Below are 22,253 nucleotides of genomic sequence, written 5' to 3'. Positions count from 1 at the left end.
CACTGGATTACTAACATGTCACTTTTGAAATAATGAACAATAGACAACAGAATACCTTGGGAAAATGCACTAGCACATTTCGTGTTCCAAACATTGTTCAGAACTGAATTGAGAAGATGCCTATTTTTCAAAGTATTCAATATGAAGCTTTTCTCATCCCTGCAAAGCTTCTCATCAGTGACAAGAAATCTAGCTTGTCTATATTGCTGACTCACTATATTTGCATAAGCAATGAGCATGCCTTCCATGGCATTACGGTCACAGTTCTGCAGTAAAAGAACTGCATTGGTACTGCTTCTCCACTAATTCCAGTCAGCAACAGCTATCTACGCTTGTATCACCCAGCGCTGCTTCTCCTGAAAAGTCTCTGATGGTCTAAGGCCCCAAACTGTAATACCTTTTAGAGGTCACTAGGGTGTAGTACGCATCTCTTTGAATTACAGTCATACCTTAACTGCAAACTCCGGCTCTTAACTTGCTTCTGTCATTTTAAGCACATTCTGGCAGAATTCCAGGAATGAGCATGAACAAAAGTTCATCAGAAGGACAATAATGCCAGTTAGGATGGATAAGGAACACAGATACTTTGGGATGGATGAACGGTACCCACAGTGATGGTGGAAATATTAAGCATGACTCAGACAAGAAACTTTGATGGTCACACTAAAATACAAGAAACTTTTGAGACTCCAAAGGTTTATATAGTTACATATTCTCCCCCTCCCCCCCCTCATTTACAGAGCCTGGTGACTTATTTTCTAACAATAAAGTAAGAAGAGAAGGAAGCCCCTACAAGAGTCTTGGACTATTAACCCAGGATGTAACACTGTTTATCTAACTTTCGTCAAGCAATTTAACTCTTCTGTCAGAGGAAACATGCTGAAAATTAGTCACTACAAATCAGAACCATTGTGAATTAACAGTGTTCCATTCAATAGTAAAAGACAATAGTATGAAATGTTATTTCCCTTCCCACCAAATACAGCAAAATAGCTGAAGCCCTATATAGTGAACTAACCACTGGAAGACATATCTTTACCTGCCCATTCTAAATTAGACTTTTGAGGTAATAAGGTCCTATTGATTAAAAAGAGCAAGCTGCTAAAAATAAAAACACAATTATCTGACAAGAAACAGCTTTTTAAAATAAATAAATACATGCATTCTGGTGTTTTAATCTCCTAATAGAGTACCGTCAAATTTGCATCTGGACACAACATAACTACTTTAGGGATTTTTTTTACTGAGCCAGGCAAAAGCAGTTGTTAAGCTACATTTTGTTGATCCAAAAAGCTGGTATTAGGACAGATTGCTCCAAAGCCATATCCCTGGTTATTCCAAATCAAATTGCTCGAACAGGAGTCGCTACATTCACATGCAGCTATGTCACAAAAATTTCTTTATATAATATATAGTGATGGATATGAAATTGTGCATTATTCTCATGCTTTATTATTAATCAATCTATGTTAATCTATCCACCCACAAAAAGATACAGCAGGGATTGATTTCTGGCAGAGAGATTCTAATTCCACCAATGCAGATAATTGCCCTGAACCTACTTTCCCCTTGAATCTATCCAATGTAATTTACATTGGGAGAAAAAAAAAATTCTGGAGGGTGGACGTGTAAACTACTCTTGTGTAAACTAGCCAGAGGAAGATGACAATAATGCAGACTAAAGTGTATATAATACAGAACAGAATGGATTGCAGGTGCATTAGATTGTGCAGCCAATGCATTTCTCTTCCTAAAAACTGAAGATATCTAGAAACCTGTGAAAGGGTCAGTTTGAGATCTGATAAAGGCCAAGGTAAAATATATTACTCCCAGTGGGTCCTTGTAGGCTAACTAAGCATGGTGGAGGCACTCCAGGCAGCAGGGAGTGATTGAATCTTTAAATCTCCCCCGGCTGAGTAAAACCTTGTCAGGGCAAAGTGAGAAATGGATCGAGTGGCTAGATATAGTCATCACATGTTGCTTAGAATGGCCGTTCAGAAAAAAAAAGAAATGGGGAGAACTGTCAGGAAAAGTGAGACTGAGCATTAGCAATAGCAGTAGCTATATCAACAGTAAGTACATTTCTATACCACTTATCAGTGAACTAGTGGTTTACAATGTGTAAGCCAATTGCCCCCAACAAGCTGGGTACTCTGCGAAAGGATGGAAGGCTGACTGGACCTTGGAGCCCTCCTCTAGGATCGAATTTACAATGTTGTGGCTGCAGTACCAGCATTTAACCCCTGCGCCACCACAGCTCCTATAGAATGGGACACTGGAAACTGCCCAAGGATGCCAGGTTCTGGTTTTGGTGTTGCTCGGAGGATTTCTGTGGTAGCAATAGGAAGTACATTTCTATACCGCTTATTGGTGCACTTAAGCGCTCCCTAAGCGGTTTACAATGTGTGAGCTAATTGTCCCCAACAAGCTGGGTACTCATTTTAGCGACCTTGGAAGGATGCAAGCCTGAGTCGAGCTTCAGCCCTTGGCTAGTACTGAATTCACAACCTTGCGGTTTGTGAGTGAGTGAGTGGCTGCAGTACAGGCATTCAACCACTGTGCCACCAGAGCTCATTGGTATATTTGAAACAATGGGGCAGAAATAGATATCCCTCTATAGAAATACTGGGAAATATTCTGCATGTCCTTAACATTAAAAAGAACCAAACCCAAAACCTGTTTGCATCAAAGATCATCAAAACAACATCAAGCTCTTACTTGCTTGGCTTCTCAATTTCTTCTGTCAATTATATGTTTTTAAAATGTTCCATGCTTTATTGGGGCATATGTTAAAATTGATCATGAGTTAGTAAAATACAGGCCATCATCCCACCACACACTCCTAGGTATTCATTGTCCATGCTTAAATAAAAGACCATACCTCTCCCCATTGGGAAATGGATGCATTGAGGTCACCAAAGCAAACTGAGAAGGGTCAGTGCTTGGATAAGAATCCACCTCATGAAGTCCACTCTTTAGTTCCATGAAGGAAAAAAGATGGGATTTAAATATAGTAAGATAAATATATAAAATTAATTTCACCAGATATGAAGACGATTGCACACGTAAGTTTCTTTTTTCACTTCACAGAGTCCTCTTTGTTTCTTTTCTTTTCCCCATCTCTGCTCTTTTCCTCCTATTGCATCTTTTTGCTTCAAGCAAACACTTCTATCGGTGTATCTGGCTATCTCCCTCTCTGTTTGCAACATTCTTTCTGAAATACTCTTCTTTGGAGATAAGCTAGCATACACATTCAACTATAAGTCAATCTCATGTATAAATTGAGGGCAGGTTTTGGAGCCAAAATTATGGATTTTAATATGACCTGTGGATAAATTGAGGGTAAAATTTAGGGGAAGGTAACCAAGGATGTAAAAGACAAAACAAATGATGAGGCCAAAGAACTTACAAAATTCTGGCAGGCATAACTGTTTGTGCTCACCTTAAAGGCTAGATGGATGAGGAGAGCACTACGATAAATCGTGAGTGTGCAATGTGTGTGGGAGGTGACCAGTCACAGGCGGAGCTAAGAAAATGCACACATGTCAAAAAAGATGGAAAGGCAAAGGAAAGGAAATGGTGACTACATTAGCAGTGATTAGAGCCTTTAACTCTAATGTGATAACTTTTACTGATTTTAACCCAGAAAAGCTGACAACCACACACAAATGTCTTATTCAAATCCTTCAAAGCCTGATTCCTCTCTGCACTCCTTTGATGGGAAGCCACAAAGAGCTGCCATCACTGTCATCTCCCCCACCCCCGCCAGCATTCAAAAAGCTTGAAAGTGCCACCACAGCAGAGAGAACAGAGGGAGTGGTGTTTCTTTTAGGTGGTCCTTTTTTAAAACAAGAGTTGCACTACAGTACTTACATTGACCTGTGGGTAAGGATAAGTGGGCAAAGGCTTTTTGGGTCAGTTTTTTGTCTAAAACCTCTAGACCTCTAGATGAGTATACACAGTATTTATTACACACAAATCAATGGAGCAAAGTTCCAGCTTTGGGTAGTTGCTTTTTTAAAGTAAAAGAAAACCTTAGAAGGTAGGTAGGCAAAGATTACTCTTTTCCTTCCCAGACACTTTCTGATCACTACTGCTTCTTCCCCACAACTATTTCTTTCTTTCTTTCTTTCTTTCTTTTTTTTCTGTTTTTGTTGGGAGGGGATAAGAATCTTGTTAGCATGGAAAGATTTATTCTATTTATTGCTCTTGCTTTTGTTCTTGTTGCTATTAATTCATTTATACCCCACCTTTAATGGTATGTAAAAGGGAAAAAAGTTATTGTTAAAATGCAATTAAAAAGTGCACAGAATTAAAAGCATTTAAAAGACAAATGTCAGTAAAACGGCAAACTATTAAAAGCTCTTGCAGTCAGTCTTTAAAGGCCTGTTGGAATGTCACAGTTTTTTTTAAAAAAAAAAAAGATAGTCCTAAATAGAACACATTATAGTAAATCTCCAGGTACTCCTCTTCTAACTATTAGACTCTCAAGGCTGTTTTTACACACACACACACACACACACACACACACACATTTTACATGCATTCATATGTAAAATGTTGTTTGCTCATCCAGAGGTTGACCAAAATGGTAAAAAGTCTGGAAACCATGCCCTATGAGGAGTGCTCTAAGGGGCTGGACATGTTTAGCCTGTGCAAGAGATGGTTAAGAGGGGAAATTATGGCAATGTTTAAACACCTGAAAGGATGTCATGTTGAAAATGAAGCAGGCTTGTTTTCTGCTACTGTGTAGACTAGGACGTGGAGCAATGTATTCAAACTACAGTACAGGGAAAGAGATGCCACCTCAACATTAGGAAGAACTTTCTGATGGTAATGGCTGTTGAATAGTGGAATACAGTGCCTCAGAGTGTGGTGGAACTATCTTCACTAGATGTTTTTAAACAGAAGCCAAATAGCAGAATGTGGTTGGACTGGGTGGCCCTTGCGGTCACTTCCAATTCTATGATTCTTTGATGCCTTTACCAACACAGTGCTGAAACAGACGGTCACAAAAAGGCAGCTTGAAGCTGCCCCTACCGAAGAAGTCAGCAGCAAACACACACCGCGGTCGTGAAGGTGCCCTCTACCACTGGCCCAAATGAGAGCGGAAAAGATCTGTTCCTGTTTGAGCTGGTTTAGGGCCACCTTAGGAGGTCCCAGCGCAACCTCTGGGCACCTTCCAGGAGCTCTGGGAGGGTGTATCATCAAAATGCCACATGACCAGAGTGGCTTGAAGCCGCTCCCATATGATCAGCTGGGAGGCTTCCGGATATCTTGGGGGTGTGGTCTGTCTCATACCTCTGAACTTTATAGGAAACGCTGTCAATATGAAATAACTTCATAGTAATTATAGGAATTATTCCCATTATTAAAAGGAATGCATGCACTTAAAAATAAGTCCAAAATGAGTGCAATGGATTCTACCTGTATCAGAATGTTTCTAATATGTGCCTTCTAGATTCAAGAGAATTAGAGCTGCTTTGCTCTGGAATTTCATCTGTTTGGAGACCTTCACTACAGAGTCTGCTGCAAGGCCTTACCAAAATAAAATAAAATAGACAATAGGAAGGATTCATGTTGGGCACTGTGCTAGGGTCCATCATTCTGGATCTAGTATGGACTACTTTGCAAGATGTTCACCTTGAATTATTAATTAAAAACCAACAAAACACATGTTAGAATAAATCTGCAAGTGAATAAAGCTATGTTCATGAAATATAATGGTTATGTTTTATTTGTAAATAGAACAACCGTTGCACCATCAAACTCAGAATATGGACAAATACAAAGCACTTATCAGTATATTGCAATCTCTTAGAAGTAGAACCCTTTGAAAAGCTGTGTTTATGGAATCACACACACTGATAAAGTATTAATCCCGTAGAATTTGTAAGAATTGATAATTTATTGTTTATCATGAGAAATAGAGCCTAATTTTAGACAAAAAAGTATAGCAAAAACAAGACACTTATCAACTTTTTAAAATAATGGCACCACTATATAGCTTTTTAAGCCATGGTAGGGAAAATCAGGCAAGGTGGGGTATATAACTCTACTGCACATACAATGAATAGTTTAACAGCCAAAGGGGGGGGGGGAACACAACCAAAACTGATCTATAAGATTAAGTTTGTTCCCTGAAAATTCACAGCCATTTAAACGTAAGTGCTTACATTTATGATACTTTGTGTCTTTGGATTACTATGTGCCATATTTGCTAAATTCCATGTAGAAAACCACATAAAGAACAGAGCTTCCAGGACTGAAATAAAATAACTTTGCTTCAGTGTTGACTGGTGGCCTGCCCCAGGACTGAAGCAGAAGTTGCCACTCAGTACTCTTGCACAGCACATCTAAAAAGGTCTTTATGGGTTTAAATTTGCCACAAGTGCTTTTTTTCCATATGGGAAGAAATCTACGGTAGGTTGTCATTGAGCACTTCCTTTCCAAGGAAAATGGGGGGCTGGAACATGTCCTGAGAAGGATGGTTCAAGAATCTGGAAACCAAGGCCTATGAGAAATAGTTGAGGATTTTATTTCTATAAATACCCTAAAGACATCAGATCCTGTCTGATCTTGAAATGTGAGACTATGAATGAATATGAAGTGCTCTATTTTAGAACTAGAAACTAGCAAAACCACCTCTGAGTATTCCTTGCCTAAGAAAACCACATGAAATTCATGAGGTTGCCATACATTATCAGGCAATGTGGAGGCACATATACACATAATGTGCTGTTATTGTATGTATATCCTGCACAGTATCATAGAAGCTGGATAAGTTTTCACCTAGAGAAAAGAAAATTGATAGTTGATGAGATGGCCATCTGTAAATATTTAAAAGATTGTTATGTAGAACATGGAGTGAGCTTGCTTTCTGCAGCTCCACAGGATTGGGCCCAAACTAATTAATTGAAATTACATAAGGATATTCTAATTAAGTATTAGGAAACACTTCTTGTCAATAAGCAATATAAAACAATGGAACAGGTTATCATAGAAAGTAGGGGGCGTGTCCTTCACTGGAGAATTTTAAACAGATATTGGATGTCCATCTTCAGTATGCTTCAGTTGTGGATTCCTGCAATGGTAACAGATATAGTTAGATGGCCCTTGGAGTCTTTTCCAACTTTATAATTAACCAGATGTTAAGGAAGCCTTGGATTAACCTGATGTCAAGGAAGAACGTATCTTGTTCACTTAAGGGACAGTCTTAATGTGATCATGGTGTCTCCCCTGCCAGGTAAGTATATAATGGTACCATCGAGCTTGTTCTAGCTTATTTTTTTTTAAAAGATTACAGATGTAGTTTTAGCCCAAGACTCGGTATGAACCACAGTAGTTAAAGGGATTGGTAAAAGTGGCGTGTCCATTGCTTTACAGCAATGTGCTTTAAATGGTTTGTGATTAAAGCTTTAGAAAATACCATTAATAACGTATATTCAGTGTTTTGTATACCATTAAGTCTTTAGCCACCACTTTCTAGATCACTGACTATAAAGCAAGAATCATCAGGTTCAATGTATAACCACTCCAGCCCTATAAATATATTTATACACAAGTGTAGACAAAATTATTGTTAATATAAACTTTCATCCAACGTGACACAGGAAATGGAATATACTATGTTGCTACACACTCTGCCATGAACTACTTCACTTAGCATTTTCTAAGTTAATCATGGCACCATCATCTTCCTTATTCAGTGCAACGTATCATTTCCAGACAAGAGAATGTAAGATGCTGCATATGTCATTTAAAATTAATTCATAAAGAAGGCATAAAGGGAGGCAGGTGGAAAGCTGGGAATGTCCACAGTTTTGACTTCAGTTATAGTCATAACCATTTAAGAGATGCTCTGATGTCTTTGCACCCTGGTTTTCCATACTGGCACTACCCGCAAAAAAAAAAAAAAAAGAATATGACTTCCAAATAAAAATAAATACGAATGTCTCATATTTGTTCCAGAGAGAAAAGTTATGATTTCCTCCAGGTCCATTTCTGTGTCAAGACATTATTTTCAGCCTTTACTCCAAAACAATACAAGTTCTAACAAGTTACTACCCATTCACCCAGGTTTAAAGAAATTTCTATTTCTGTTGGCTGACTTCATAAACTGAACACTCTCTCCCTCTCTTTCTCTCTCTCTCTGGGTCAGAACAGATGGGCAGGGAAAAGCGGTTTGATCCTGCTTTTTCCAAATGTGAGTCAACCCCCCACCACCCACAAGGCCCACTCCCATGGCCAAATGTGCACGGCCTGACCACACTGCCATGCCACTGGGTTGTTTTTTCTGCCTTCCCACCATATATGCATACCATTGCACAAACACACCTTCAGTCTCTAAATACCTCCCACATCCATGCAGATGTCATCTTGCTAGATGACTGCCCTTAGATCGGCCACACAGTTGCAAGTGTGAAGATCTGCCCATACAGGGCATTGGTGCATTGGAGTACATGTGATACATTGGCAAAGCACAATCATGGAGTACTTGCTGCCTCACATGGTCCCTCCACCCCATGCCCCACTGTTGGACTGCCTGGTTTGTGTATATTATAATTACATCCATTGGAGTTTTCACATTTTCATTGCTTTGCTTTGCCATAGCCTCACAATGACATTGGGGTGTTTATATGCAGGTGCAAAGATGCACATTTTCCACCTTGAGTCAAACTATCCTGGTTTCTTTTCACTCCTGTTTTTTGTCCCAGAGCACAGCTTTGGTTCACTATCCAGCCGCTTTGAAGGTGTGCATTGTCTAAACCAGGAGTAGGCAACCTACGGCCCGCAGGCTGGATCCGGCCTGCCGAGGCCTTCCCACCGGCCCCTGCGCAGTCCTGCCGCCGATTGCTGCCGATCGCCCTGTTTTTCCGCCGCTCCGGGCGCCATTTTGTTTTTCAAAATGGCGGCCGAAGTCTCGCGTGATCTCAGGATGGCAAAGGTCACGCAAGACTTCAGCCGCCATTTTGAAAAAAAAAATGGCGGCACCCATCTAGGAGGCCCGGTGCAGCCCCTGGAGCACTCCAACAGGGCTCCAGGGGCTGCAGCAGGCCTGCAGCAGGCTCCAGCTCGCCCTCCGCCCTCCTCCTCCTCCTCCCTAAGAGCAGGGAAAGGAGGAGAGGCAGAAGGAGTGCAGAGCCAGGGAGAAAGGGAGCCAGGGAGCCGGAGCCACAGCGAGGCAAGAGAGGTTGGTTCATTGGGGGAGGGGGTGAGCTGAAGCTACACCAACTACTTGTGGCTTTCTGGGTTGAGCCAGTGCATGCTTGCTGCCTTTAATTTTGAATTTCATTTTAGCTATTTCCATGCCTGTAACTTTAATATTATTATTATTATTATTATTATTATTATTATTATTATTTACTTGCCATTGGTGTACTTTCTGCAAAATTCCCTCTCAATAAGAAAGAGGAGGAGGAGGAGGATGAGAAAGAGGAAGAGGAGGAGTGTGACTTTCCAAAGTGCATTTCTGTGTATTTTTGGTGCATTTATTGCTGAAAGGTCTGCTGTAACAATGATAGTAGTGATGATGATGATGATGATGCTTCGGTGGAAGCTCCGCCCCCAGAGGGTGGAAGCTCCACCCTGGCATGCGGCTCTGCCCCTGGAGGGTGGAAGTTCCACCCCCAGCATGTGGCTCCGCCCCTGGGGATTGGAAGCTCCACCCCTGGCATGCGGCTCCGGCCCGGAGGGTGGAAGCTCCACCCCCAGCTTCGGCCCCCCAGTTGTCTGAGGGACAGCAACCTGGCCCCCGGCTCAAAAAGGTTGCCTACCCCTGGTCTAAACACTCCACCTTCAAAGTGGCTGGAAACCAATTTATTTTGCCCCTCTGCCTCCCCCCCCTGTCTCTCTCTGTGAATGGCTACACACAGACACAGACAGACAGACACACACACACACACACACACAGAGAGAGAGAGAGAGAGAGCACTTGGAGACTTTATACATCACATAGTTTTTTGTGGGTTTTTCGGGCTATGTGGCCATGCTCTAGAAGAGTTTCTTCCTGACATTTTGCCAGCATCTGTGGCTGGCATCTTCACAATTTGTGCAAAACTTCTTAAGTAAAATTAATTGATTTTCCAGATTTAGTAAGGTAAAATAAAGGAACCATAAAAGCTTGATCATACTGAACAACATTGTTGGCAGAAATGCTAAGAACTGAACAGGGTGACAACCAGCCAAGATATAGGTGTTTGCAAAAGCTATTAAGACAACAACATGTCTCTTCTCATTGCACCTGTTTTTATGCTTTATGCATTTCATTCTTCTTTGATTATCACCCTGTCACCTTTCATGAAAATCAAAAGCATACACAAACATTAAAATATAATTTACAGTCAAATCTATTTTAAACAAACTGTATATCTAAAATATTCATTTGCCACTCTCTTCTTTTCACATTGCTGCTTATAAAACCCATGTGGAAGTTAAGACATAGACACATATATTCTTCCTAACATCTGAACAGTGTAAAGAAAGTTAAAGTGATACTGACATGCAGCTTAAAGCCATTTCTTAGCTATCTGTTGACTGGAGAACAGGGTAAGAAGGGCCTTTCACTTTAAAATGGAAGTTGGTTCATTTGCTTACCAGGCGGCTTCAATATACAGACCATCGTATTTGAATGGGACCTTATACCCTCTCCCAAATAAATTATGCAAACCTGAAAAAATGAAGTAGAAATAACTGGACTCAAATGAATGGGCGCGCGCACCCGTGGCGCCCCGCACGCCGCCGCGTCCGAGCACCATTGTTTCCAATCGGGCTCGAACATAGGTGGAATTTGCCTTATGCGGCAGGGTCCAGAACGGATCTCCTGCATCAGGCAAGGGCGGACTGTACTACCAATGGATTGCTTTCTTCATTAGCAACTCTGGCTATAATGCATTTTCCCTTGCAGTGTCATTGCATGCAAGGAACTATATTAAATAATTAATTAAACTGAAACAGTAGTTTTTTCATGTTTGCATTTTTTGTGTGTGTAAAAACACCTAAATTACATTATAATAATCCTGTTATATGCACAATAAATTTATGCAGTGTTAGAGGCTATGTGGTGCCATCAGTGGTATGCCCAGTGGCACAAATGTGCATGACAGGTGAGAGACAGTCAGGAGAGAATGGAGAGAGGCAAGAGATGGGATGCATGTCAACCAGTCTTATGATGATGCTTTCAAATGAATCATTTTTTTTACTTTTTTAATGTCACAGAAATTAATTTGCATGCATCATATACATGTCTCTATATATGCATAATTTCCATGCATCACGTGCCTGCCTCTGGATGATACATACTGTACATCTGGAGAAATAAATTCCTCTGAGTTCAGTGATGCTTTTCTTGTTGCTGTTAACTGCCCTTGAGTCAACCTTGACTCATGGTGACCCTGTAAATGGGGCATCTCCAAGACTGCCTATCTTCTACTGCTCTGCTTAGGTCCTGCAAATTCAGTCCTGTGACCTTCCTGATTGAGCCTATCCATCAGGCATGCAGTCTTTCTCCCTTTATGCTGCCTTCTACCTTTCCTCACATTATTCTCTTTTCTACTGAGTCATGCTTTCTCATGCTGTGGCCAAAATATGACCACATCAATTAAATCACCTTGGCCTCCAGGAAGAGTTCAGGCTTGATCTGTTCAAGGACACATTAGTTTTTCTTTTTGACCATCCATGATACCCTCAGCACTCTTTTCCAGCACCACATCTCAAATCAGTGTATTTTCTTTCTGTTTGGCTGTCTTCACTTTCTAGCTCTCACATCGGTACATGGTGATGGGGAATACAGTAGCTTGAATGATTTTAATGTTAGTGCTCAGTTGTATATCTTTAAATTTTAGGATCTTGACTAATTCCTTCATGGCTGTCCTTCTCATTCTTAGTCTGTTCTCATCCTTCTCGATTTGTCTGCAGCCTTCGACACTGTTGATCACTGTCTCCTAATTGACATACTCTCTGACCTTGGGTTCTCAGACTCTGTTCTCGACTGGTTTAGATCTTACTTGTCTGGCCGATCTTTTGCAGTGGCTGCAGGGGGCCAGACTTCTTCTCCTGTTCCCTTATCTATTGGAGTTCCCCAGGGCTCTGTTCTGGGTCCCCTTCTGTTTTCTCTCTACACACTGTCCTTAGGAAAACTCATCAGCTCTTTTGGTTTTTCCTACCATCTGTATGCTGATGACACCCAGTTGTATCTTTCCACCCCTGACCTTTCTCCAAGGCTTGAACAGCAAGTCTCATCTTGCCCCACAGCTGTCTCGCAGTGGATGCGCCATCGGAGTTTGAAGCTCAACATGTCCAAGACGGAGCTTCTTGTCTTTCCTCCTAAGCCCACCCTTCAACACTCCTTTTCTGTCTCTGTGGACAACATTTCTATTCAACCAGTCCAGCAAGCCTGCAGTCTTGGTTTTATCTTTGATTCTTCTCTGTCGTGTATCCCTCAGATCCTAACCACAGCCAAGGCTTGTAGATTCTTTTTGTACAATATTGCCAAAATCCGACCATTTCTCTCCACCTCTACTGCCAAGATCCTGGTCCATGCCCTAGTGATCTCACGACTCGATTACTGTCACGTCCTCCTGGCTGGGCTTCCTCTTTCTCACCTCCGTCCTTTAATCTGTCCAGCATTCAGCTGCACGCATTATCACTTCCTCCCACTGCTCTGACCACATCTCTCCTGTGTTGGCATCCCTTCACTGGCTCCCTCTCCCTTTCCGCATTCAGTATAAGCTCCTGCTGTCGACATTCAAAGCCCTCCATGGACTGGCCCCTCCTTACTTATCAGACCTTCTTTCTCCTCACCTTCCCACTCGGGCCCTCCGTTCTGGTAGTCAAGGGTTCCTGTCCCAGCCCAGGATTTCCTCTGCTCCATCCCGGATTCGCCCCTTTTCACTTGCTACCCCTCACTCCTGGAACCTTCTTCCCCCACAAGCAAGAGCCATCACTTCTTTAACTAGCTTCAAAACGGAGTTGAAAACCATCCTGTTCAGAGAAGCCTTCCCAGGCATTGCATAATTGTCGCTTACTATCTGATGTTCTTTTGTTGCCTGTTTATCGAACCATTTCCTGTATTGCTATGTATTGTATATGTATTATCCTACTTGAGAGTATGTATTTTCCCTGGATGAAGATTAACCTTCCATTTTGAAGCCAAGCCCTCCCTCCAGTCCATCTGCCTTGGTCCAGGCCTCAGAGGTAGAGAGGAACTGCTGGACCTCTTACCCTTTCCCGCCACCATTCCCTTTTCCTTCTGTGTCATGTCTTTTTAGATTGTAAGCCCGAGGGCAGGGAACCGTCTAACTAAAAAGAGTGGATGTCCAGCGCTGTGTAAATTTACAGCGCTTCATAAATAAAGGTTAATAATAATAATAATAATAATAATAATAATAATAATAATAATAATAAAGTTTTTCTGATTTCTTGACTGAAGTCTCTGTTCAGATCAATGTTTGATCCTAGGTACAGAAAGTATTTAACTATTTTGATTTCTTCATCAACTAGGCTGAATTTATGTAGATCCTTTGTGGTCATTATTTTTCATATTCAGTAGTAAGTATATTTTCTGCATGCATATTGAAGTGGTAGGATGATAGCCTTTGCCAACTGGGAACCATTTTGATTCTCCATAATCAGTTCTAACAGTAGCCTCCTGTCTTAAGTACAGATTTCTCATCAGTATTATAAGTTGTGGTGGCACTCCCATGCCTTTTTAAGAGCATGTCATAGCTTTTCATGATCTATGCAGTCAATGGCTTTGCTGTCACCTATAAAGCACATGCTGATTTTCTTCTGGAATCCCTTGGTTTGCTTCATTAATCACTGCATGTTTCCAATGTGGTCCCTAGTGCCTCTTTCTTTTCTGAACCCTGCTTGCACCTCTCAGATTTCTTTTTTCATATATGGTTGGAGTCTATGTTGCAGGATGTTGATCATAATTTTGCTCATGTGGGATAATACTATGCTCCTGCAGTCTGTTGTGTCTACTTTTGGGGGACATTGAGATGTATATTGATAGCTTCTAGTCTGTTGGCTACCTTTTGGCATATTTAGTTATCACTAGAGTTGATTTGGTCTGTATGGATTGTAGCAATTCTATTGAAATATCATCAGTTGCTGGTGACTTGTTCTTCCAAATATCTCTTATAGCAGCTTCCACCTTGCTCTCTATGATTTAAGGTTCATCTTAGTATTGTTATTCATTCCATATGTTTTTTTATCTCTCTTGTATAAAGCTCTGCTGTATATTGCATCTATTGTCTTTTTATTTCTTTTTGGTCTTGCAGTATTCCTCTTCTGATCATAGAGCATCCCTGCCCTTGGTTTATTTCCAGTGGGGATTATTTCCATGTACATGTGTATACAACTACCTCCTAAGATTTGTATGGATCAAACTACCAGGAGGATTGCAAACTAGATGGGATTAAAAAAACAACAACCCAAGAATAAAAATGGGAGACAGAAGTTTCACTTACAACGAATGCCATAGACATAAAAAAAATTCATAGGACACTGCAGTTTAACATATAAATTAGAAAAAGATGATAGTTTCAACAAATACAAGACTATATGCAATGAAATACTCTCAGTCAGAAAAGATCATTATTGCTTTAGCTGTTGAAGTAGTTTTTTAGTTAGAGGGTAGACGAGTATTACACCAATGTAACTTAAGAAGACGAAAACTTGGCTGTTAAATAACAGTTGAATTTAGTTTGGGGGGGGGAATTAAGAGGGGTGCCATTAGCTTTTGCCAGTCATAATTTTTGTTGGCCTGGACTTATACTTGTCTTGTTTTTGCAGATCTGTCTCTTAACAGCATTAAAACATTCTTTTGTGGATTAACTCTTATGTTTCACTGTGCAAGAGGATAATTAGTGGTGAGTATTAAGTAGTCCATGTTATTCTCTGATTAGAGGACTCTGTCCACAGGGATACTCAGCAGTAGTGCCCAGTTTTTATTTTATTTTCTGTAATATGGAATCCAATTTTTTAAAAAAATAAAAAACCAATAAATAACACAAGGTGTTATTTTTCTTAGTAAGATGAAAGTAGGAAATTTGTTAAGTCTGCTTTAATATTCACAAAAATAAAATCATTTTGTCTTCCATTTTTATTAGCAGTTTTTACTGTAGATGCTTCGTACAGAATTATTTCTCTCTTCTTATTTAGTAGGCTTCAATCACACAACTGCAATACTGTGGTCAGCTCACTCTTATGTTCATCTCATACATATATGACTACTGCAACAGAGGTCTGTGAATGTTCCAAGGCTATCATCAAGGTTCTTCACTCAGCTGTGTATTGAAGTCAGTGGTCAAAACTGAAGTTCACTGCATTCTTGTTTACATTTGAGTTTAGGCTCATCCTACCTTACTGGATTGTCTTTAATGATATTATTTAATTATTTTTCAACTGTTGTACTAGCCATAATTTAAACATTTGATTTTTTAATCTCCTCATCAATGTAAGTACACAACTATTCAGAGCCAGGAACACTTTGCTCCCATATTCCTGGTCCTTCAAAGGGAGTGCAATTCAATCCAGAATACATTTGATAGTTAACCATAGATTGACTTCCCTACCAATCAAAAGTATTTGTGTTTTCGCTTGATCATATCAACATATTACTCCATATCCAGTTCATCAAAGAGCTCACATATTTTTTCATGACGTTCACTCCTTCCCTTTAGTCTCATTGGAGAAATGTCATAAGTGTATTAATGAGACCATATTCCAAGTCCCTAGACAACATTTCCAGTAGTGTTTATACAGATATTAAACAGCACAGGATAGGACGAGGAAGATTTTATTTATGTTTTCACCAAACAGAACAAATTTTAGATTGGAAATTTAAGAATTTGAGAATTATGAACTGTTACTTTGGTACAACATGGTATGTAAAATAAAACATTTATTTTTCACACCAGGTAATACAGTAAGAATATCACCACCACAAGCATGATTTGTAGGGATGTGAAAGAGGGCCTTCTTGGTGGCTGCCCCTAGACTCTGGAACTCATTTCCCAGGGTGGCTAAAATGGCCTCCTCCTTATCCTTCCATTGGTCTTATAAAAAGCTGAGACTGGGAGTGAAAAGCTTAAATTTCACAAAGCAAAAAGGAGCTGTTACTCATAAACACAGCATTGTCTTATTTATTTTGGGGGCAGGGGCAGGGATAACTGTTGAGACACAGGTGACAAAAATGCTACTTTCACCAGTATCAATCTAATGCAGAACGTACAGAGACCACTCAGTTGTGTTGCCAAGACTTGGACATATAGTACAATCAAGTGCTTTCACAGCCTTTTCCCCCATAGTCAATTTCACAAGAGATATAGCAACAAGCCTGGGTGAAAAAAGAAGTGGCCATCGAAATGAAAGGAGTCAACAAATGTTACTTGTCATCAATAGTTGGTGTGACAGATTTATGACTTCGACTTTTGTAAATTTACCTAAGGGTAGCTGTGTTGGCCATATAACAAATTCAATAATTGGATTTTGTAAATTTGATTATCCATGGATTTAATTGATATGTTCTCTCTAGGTATCGCTAGATCCTTCAGAATGACACTGCTGACAGTTGACCATAGAGTCACACCAGACTAAAGATCCCTAGAGAAAACACTTCTCTAGGCATTTGTAGGTCCTCCGGCATGATTCTATGGTCAATTTATGGCTGATATTGCTCTCGAGGATCTAAATATTTTTAGAGAGATGTTATCTCATGTAAATAAAACTTCCCAAACAATGGTGTTTTATTTGCAGTTTTCCCACTTTCATGGAGGTCCTTTGCCCCTAACCCCAGTGAATGTGGAGGGCCCGCTGTAGAATGATTCTAAATGTATACCAGGTATTGGCATAAGAACTCCTACATGTAATTGATGTCATGGTCTTTATTTTGTTCATTCCCACAATCAACCTGTTGGGATTTTGTTGTTTCCATTGCTACAGATGGGGAGAAAAAAAGCTATGATGCAAGGCCATCAAGGGAGCCTTCCCCAAAGTCACAGCAGCTTTATAATGGATGATATCCAGTCTGGAGTCCAACACTGTCGAAAACCTCTTTTAACAGAGAAATTTGGGGGCTAATACAGACAAATGCATGAAAAGGATAACTTTATGTGTTGATAAACAGCAAGCAGGTTCTGCATTATCATGGTGGATTTTTCATTCTTTTCTAATAGTAAGACAGGGCAGGGGAAGTGATCCCACACTACTTGGCAGCCTTTCCAGGTGTAGTGAGTGTTACAGTCCGACTACACCTAGAGGGCTACATATTCCCCAGTTCAGGTGTAAGCAAATGTTGACAATGCAATCTGATTCTATCATTTCCTCTGGAATATATATGTATGTATGTATGTATGTATGTATGTATCTACAAGGAAGCAGCACTTATTTACACCAAGGCAATGCCACAACACAGTCATGGCTTTCTTTCGCTGTGCCGTAGACTTTTCTGAAAGCAAATTAATTGTCCATGTAAAGTGGTTGCAAACAGATGTGATCCAGCCCCTTGTTTTTAACACAACCATGCCTTTTACAGGATTTAAATCAGAGATATTTAGCATCACTTTGGAAATGTTTATAATAGCTAGATTTTTGCACTTGGTTTGCCCTTGACTATTTCTTTCAGTGGGCAGCCATTAACTGATTTTTGCTTATGGCCTGAAACTCAGTAAAACATCACAACATGCTTTAAGCTCATCAACAAAATATCCTGTCAGACAAAAGCTATGTGAAATACAAACATTTCAGATAAATGGTCCAAAAATGGGTTGGAATTATTCAAATTATACATCCTCTTCCCCAACAACACACCAAATAGTGCAGCTCAGACAATGGCAGTGAAACAGTTAACAGACATATGCTGTATAATTAGGAGATGCATTAATGATTATGAATAGTAAATGATTTGGTGCAAGGAAAAAAACCTAGTCAAAAGGGACATACACCTATCTTACATGTTTGTTAGTAACTGTATATAACTAGAGATTTCTGCTATTAAGAAACCTGTATTATTGGTGTAAATACTTCCAAGGGTACATCAAATTGTAATCTTTCATACGACATCCATCAAACCAGGCTGGAGATTTTGACAAACATTAAACACAGTAAGGAGGCAATTATGTATGCATGATTTAATCTGCAACTAATTAATATGCAAATTTATTCATATGTTAGTTACTAAATTAAAAATGCAAAGAAGCCCTTATGGTGATTCTCAAAAATTTTGCACAAACAGAACATTTAAAATGTAAGAAAAAATGAAGTTTTTTTTAAAAAAAAAATCCTACAGCATACTTTTAGCCTTTTAGAAACCTGTTGCATGGGGAAGGTTAAAAATATTTGCTTTAATATTGGAAAAGGACAATGAAGTACTAATTTGATGTTGGAATACAGTAATATAAAGGTTAAACATTATTCTGTCTAAGTCTTCTGAGAAGTGAAATAATTACTGAGCAGTCTGGATTCTAAACATTTCATATAACTTGTAAAGATTCTGGAATATACTTTTTTAAAAAGTATTGGGGGGGGTGTTCCTTCCGTGAACAACTTAGTGCTAAATTAAACTGTCTCTTTTTATTTGAATGAAGACAATAATATTGTCGGTATAGGCTTACTACTGTTGTGATGGTGAGCACTTTCTCATCTAAATGTACCTTGTAAAAATGAGATCCAGAAAACTGGGAGGTGAGGATAAAGAAATCTGTGTGGGAAAGAGAGAGGGACAAAAACACTGCCTTTTAATTCAATTCCAGATGCATCTTGAGTCAGACAATAAAAGAGACAAAATGGAAGTATGCAAAGTAATTCCTGTGCATCAGCCCTTTGTATTCTGTACTGATCTTAAAAAGCAGTACTTTCTTATAGGTGATAGCAGAATGACAACTAAATGGTTTGTGTATCAGATTTAACCTTTGTAACCCTTGCTGCTATGTAATGGTCTTCAGCATATTAAAACACATGTCCCCTTCTGATCATGAGTTCCTTTTTAATTTATAATAAAATCTAAAAGAAACAAGCATCCTGATCAACTGAATCATAAAGTACAATCAACAGTCAGTGTTTCATAAGGTGTTCAACACCACTTGTATCTCCCCCCTGAAAACCCCACAAACATTGAGGGAGGAAAGGAGGGAGGGAGAGTATGAATAGGTCCATTATAGCCCAAGTGCCACAAAAATGGCAAGTTGAGCTTTTCGGCTACCAGTCCCCATATGATTTTGTTCCTTCTATTTAAAAAAAAACTTGCACGGATGCTAAGCTGACAACAGAATGCCCACTTTGTGTCGTGTGTGCCAGTTCACTAGGGAATGGGGGGGGGATCCCTCTTCTCACTCTGTCAATATAAATTTTAAAAAGTCTATTTTGAAAACCTTTTCAAAAATTAAATAATGTAAGAAGGGCTTCAGTGGGCTCTTCCTTTGAAAGAAGCTCTAAGGACGATGTGCTCAGAAGTGGGAAAGGAAGACAAATTAATAGAAAAGACAAATGGAGTTAAATAGAGAGAATAATCATGTGATGTGCTGAAAGAAAAAGGAGAAAGGAGAAATTGAGGAACTATGACAACAGACGAGAAAGCTGTAATATAAGCCCAGTTTTAAAAGACATGCCTATTTTCAGCCCTTGTAATGCCAATAATGGACCAGTCACATTACTATTTAAGACTCTTAAATTAGCTTCCCTTTTATCTTGCCATTGTTATAAAATCCTATAGTAAGCTCTTGTGGACTGAACTTTCTTCACTGGAGAAAGAAACCCTAAATAACCTGTTTTGACACAAGATATGTAGTACCTTCCTTCAAGGTTTACTGTGCTGTAACTTGATATACAAGACTCCATTTCTGTTAAGACCTGAAATGAATGTAAGGCTTTTAAAAGCTTAAACGTACACATTTGTGCATTCATTAGGCAGTGCTAAATCTAATTTGTTCTCTTTACTGTAACAGGAAGCACATGTTTAAAGCAATCTGTTTCCTCATATGAATGCTTTCCTGTCTGTTTGGGGGAAAAAATTGCAACACACTTCACCCCAAGTAACCAAGAGGTGATCGTAAATATCCCTAAATAGCATTAAACAGATATGAAAGACATTAACACTTCCAGAATGCCAAAGTAGTATTTTTAAAAAATCTAACAGATGCTCCTAGGTCAAAAAGTGAAATGTGTGTTTCCTGGAAGGGGGAAAACATTCTCATCAGAATCATAAATGAACTGTGAGTGGAGAAATGAAGTGTCATGCAGCAAACAAAAGGATCCAGTTGAGAACTCTAACACGCCCTTGCCAAAGTGTGGATTGCAATAAAAGAGCCATATTTACATGGAACTTTGTTTAACAAATCAATATCCTTTGTAATCCACAAGGTGGCATTGGCAACAAATGAGGACTGCCTATGTAGCACTGTCTCTGGAACTGCTGAACTCTCCATGAAAAAGATCAGATCTATGAGAACCATAGCAGAAACCTAAGGAGACTTCAAAGTATGGGCAGTATAAGGGATGGAAGTCACTCAGGCTGACTTGGACATTAACTGTGTGTTTTAAGACTGCATTGTCCCTCAGCTTTCTGCAGTAAAACATTATTCCTGAGAAACGCTGAAATAATACTTAGTGCGCAAATTGGGTGTAAAGACAAACAACTCCTTTACAAATATGATCTGTGTATTATTGTTAGGTTAGCCTGCTTACGAATTTAAAAGGAAATAACAATTAGGGGAAACCATGTTTTTGAATACACCTAAACATCTGTGTAAATATTCCTATTATCTTGTAGGGATTCATAAATAAAAACAAAACAAAAAGTCAATCTTTTTATTAAAAAAAATAGAGGAGAAAAGGAAGGATTTGCCATAAATGACAGTGTTATATACCCCAGCTGGACCTTTGATACTAATTGGTTGAGGAACAGGAGCAAAAAATGGATGCAATCCTTTACTGAGATCCTGGCAAGGAGCACGTCCCATGGCACTCAAGAAACAGTGACATCAAGCAGCCAATTAAAGAATAGCATTGATGGGTTTTGATGGGAGAGCCTGTCCAGTTATTATGGTAGGTTCTCATGGGGGACTTTTTGTGGTCCCAATTAAGGCATGTTTTTGCAAAGGAGGAAAAAAAAACCTTTCAAAAAGCAGAAAATACACCATGTGTTGTGTTTTGCATACACCAAGATATTTCTTCAGGAGAGCATTAGAATCCCATTAAAATTCTGGTTTAGCCTGTGGATTACTGGGGAGTGAGTGAGATGTGTGTTTGATCTTGTGTGTCCTGAGCATATGAGATGGAACAAATCAGCCCCCAAATTAGGCTCTGGCAAAGGTGTATGGGACACAGTGAACTCCAAATGCAGCTGGCATTTTGATAATCAGGAGCGATGATCGGCATATTGGCATTTCATTCAAAACACATTAAAGTGGAAATTAATACAATAAAGTCATGAAAACATTTTATACAGAGGTCCAAGTCAATCAGGAGGTAAAGAGGTCAGAAAGCTCTGCTCGCTAGCCTATTGTTTTGGAAAGGCTCTCTTATTTCTAAATATCAGAATTCCACTTCAGTTTCTTCATATTTTAGAGAATTGATCCTGCACCATGCCATGGAAAAACAAATTATAATAAGAAAACTACTGTCTCTTGTATTGCCTGAGGCTATAGGCTGAAACGAAATATTAAAAAATGTCAAATTTATTTACACTCATGCAACCTCACTGAATCTAAGGGTATGCCATAGATGACATCTATACAAGCAGAATGACAATAACAACTGCCAAAAACATCTCCTTCACATTTAAGTGTTCGAAGGAAATACATTCGTATTGTAATTTTTTGTACAATGCAGTGATAATATGTTCTTTCCACTTCTTCTTTTCTTTTCTCCTAAATAAAACATTGTTGACTTCATTCTAAGTACAGAACATGAATTAAAAACAATCAACCCTGTACAAAGTTTTCACAGGTCCTTGTTCTTTAATGGGTTAAAGACTAGCTGTACAGAAATTTCTTAACAGATGTTTAACATACATTATGCAGGATTGGGCCCCAGAGTAACAACTAGAACACACTTTTTAAAAACTAAACTGAAATGATGTGCAGCAAGAAGTGCAATTTGGCTTCACTTCTATTTTACTTTAAGTGGAACTGTACAAACTACATGAGTTCTCTAAACTTGTACGTATGTATTCATAAAAAGAGCAAGAGAAAATATATTCCAAATAAAATTATCATTACGGTTAATATCTGAAGAACAATTCCTTCCTTGTT

At 39.3% G+C, this 22,253-nt stretch overlaps 1 protein-coding gene and 1 long non-coding RNA gene across 18 annotated transcripts in view; one reads left to right on the top strand and one right to left on the bottom strand.

Annotated features, from left to right (window-relative positions):
* LOC121923868 overlaps nt 1–18,974 on the top strand; it is a 31,165-nt gene extending 12,191 nt beyond the window's left edge. Inside the window, exons 3-4 of the long non-coding RNA XR_006102478.1 lie at nt 14,797–14,873; nt 16,948–18,974. This is a non-coding gene — a long non-coding RNA (uncharacterized LOC121923868). The remainder of the gene's footprint in view (nt 1–14,796; nt 14,874–16,947) is intronic.
* The window catches only part of TCF4 (transcription factor 4), a 438,455-nt gene that overhangs the window by 127,874 nt on the left and 288,328 nt on the right, over nt 1–22,253 (bottom strand). The gene's annotated exons all lie outside the window — the stretch shown is intronic.

Source organism: Sceloporus undulatus, chromosome 2 (genome assembly GCF_019175285.1).
Source record: "Sceloporus undulatus isolate JIND9_A2432 ecotype Alabama chromosome 2, SceUnd_v1.1, whole genome shotgun sequence".
NCBI classification, from domain to species: domain Eukaryota; kingdom Metazoa; phylum Chordata; class Lepidosauria; order Squamata; family Phrynosomatidae; genus Sceloporus; species Sceloporus undulatus.
Note: the sequence above shows the minus strand (reverse complement) of the source record. Positions and strands in the feature narration are given on the sequence as shown.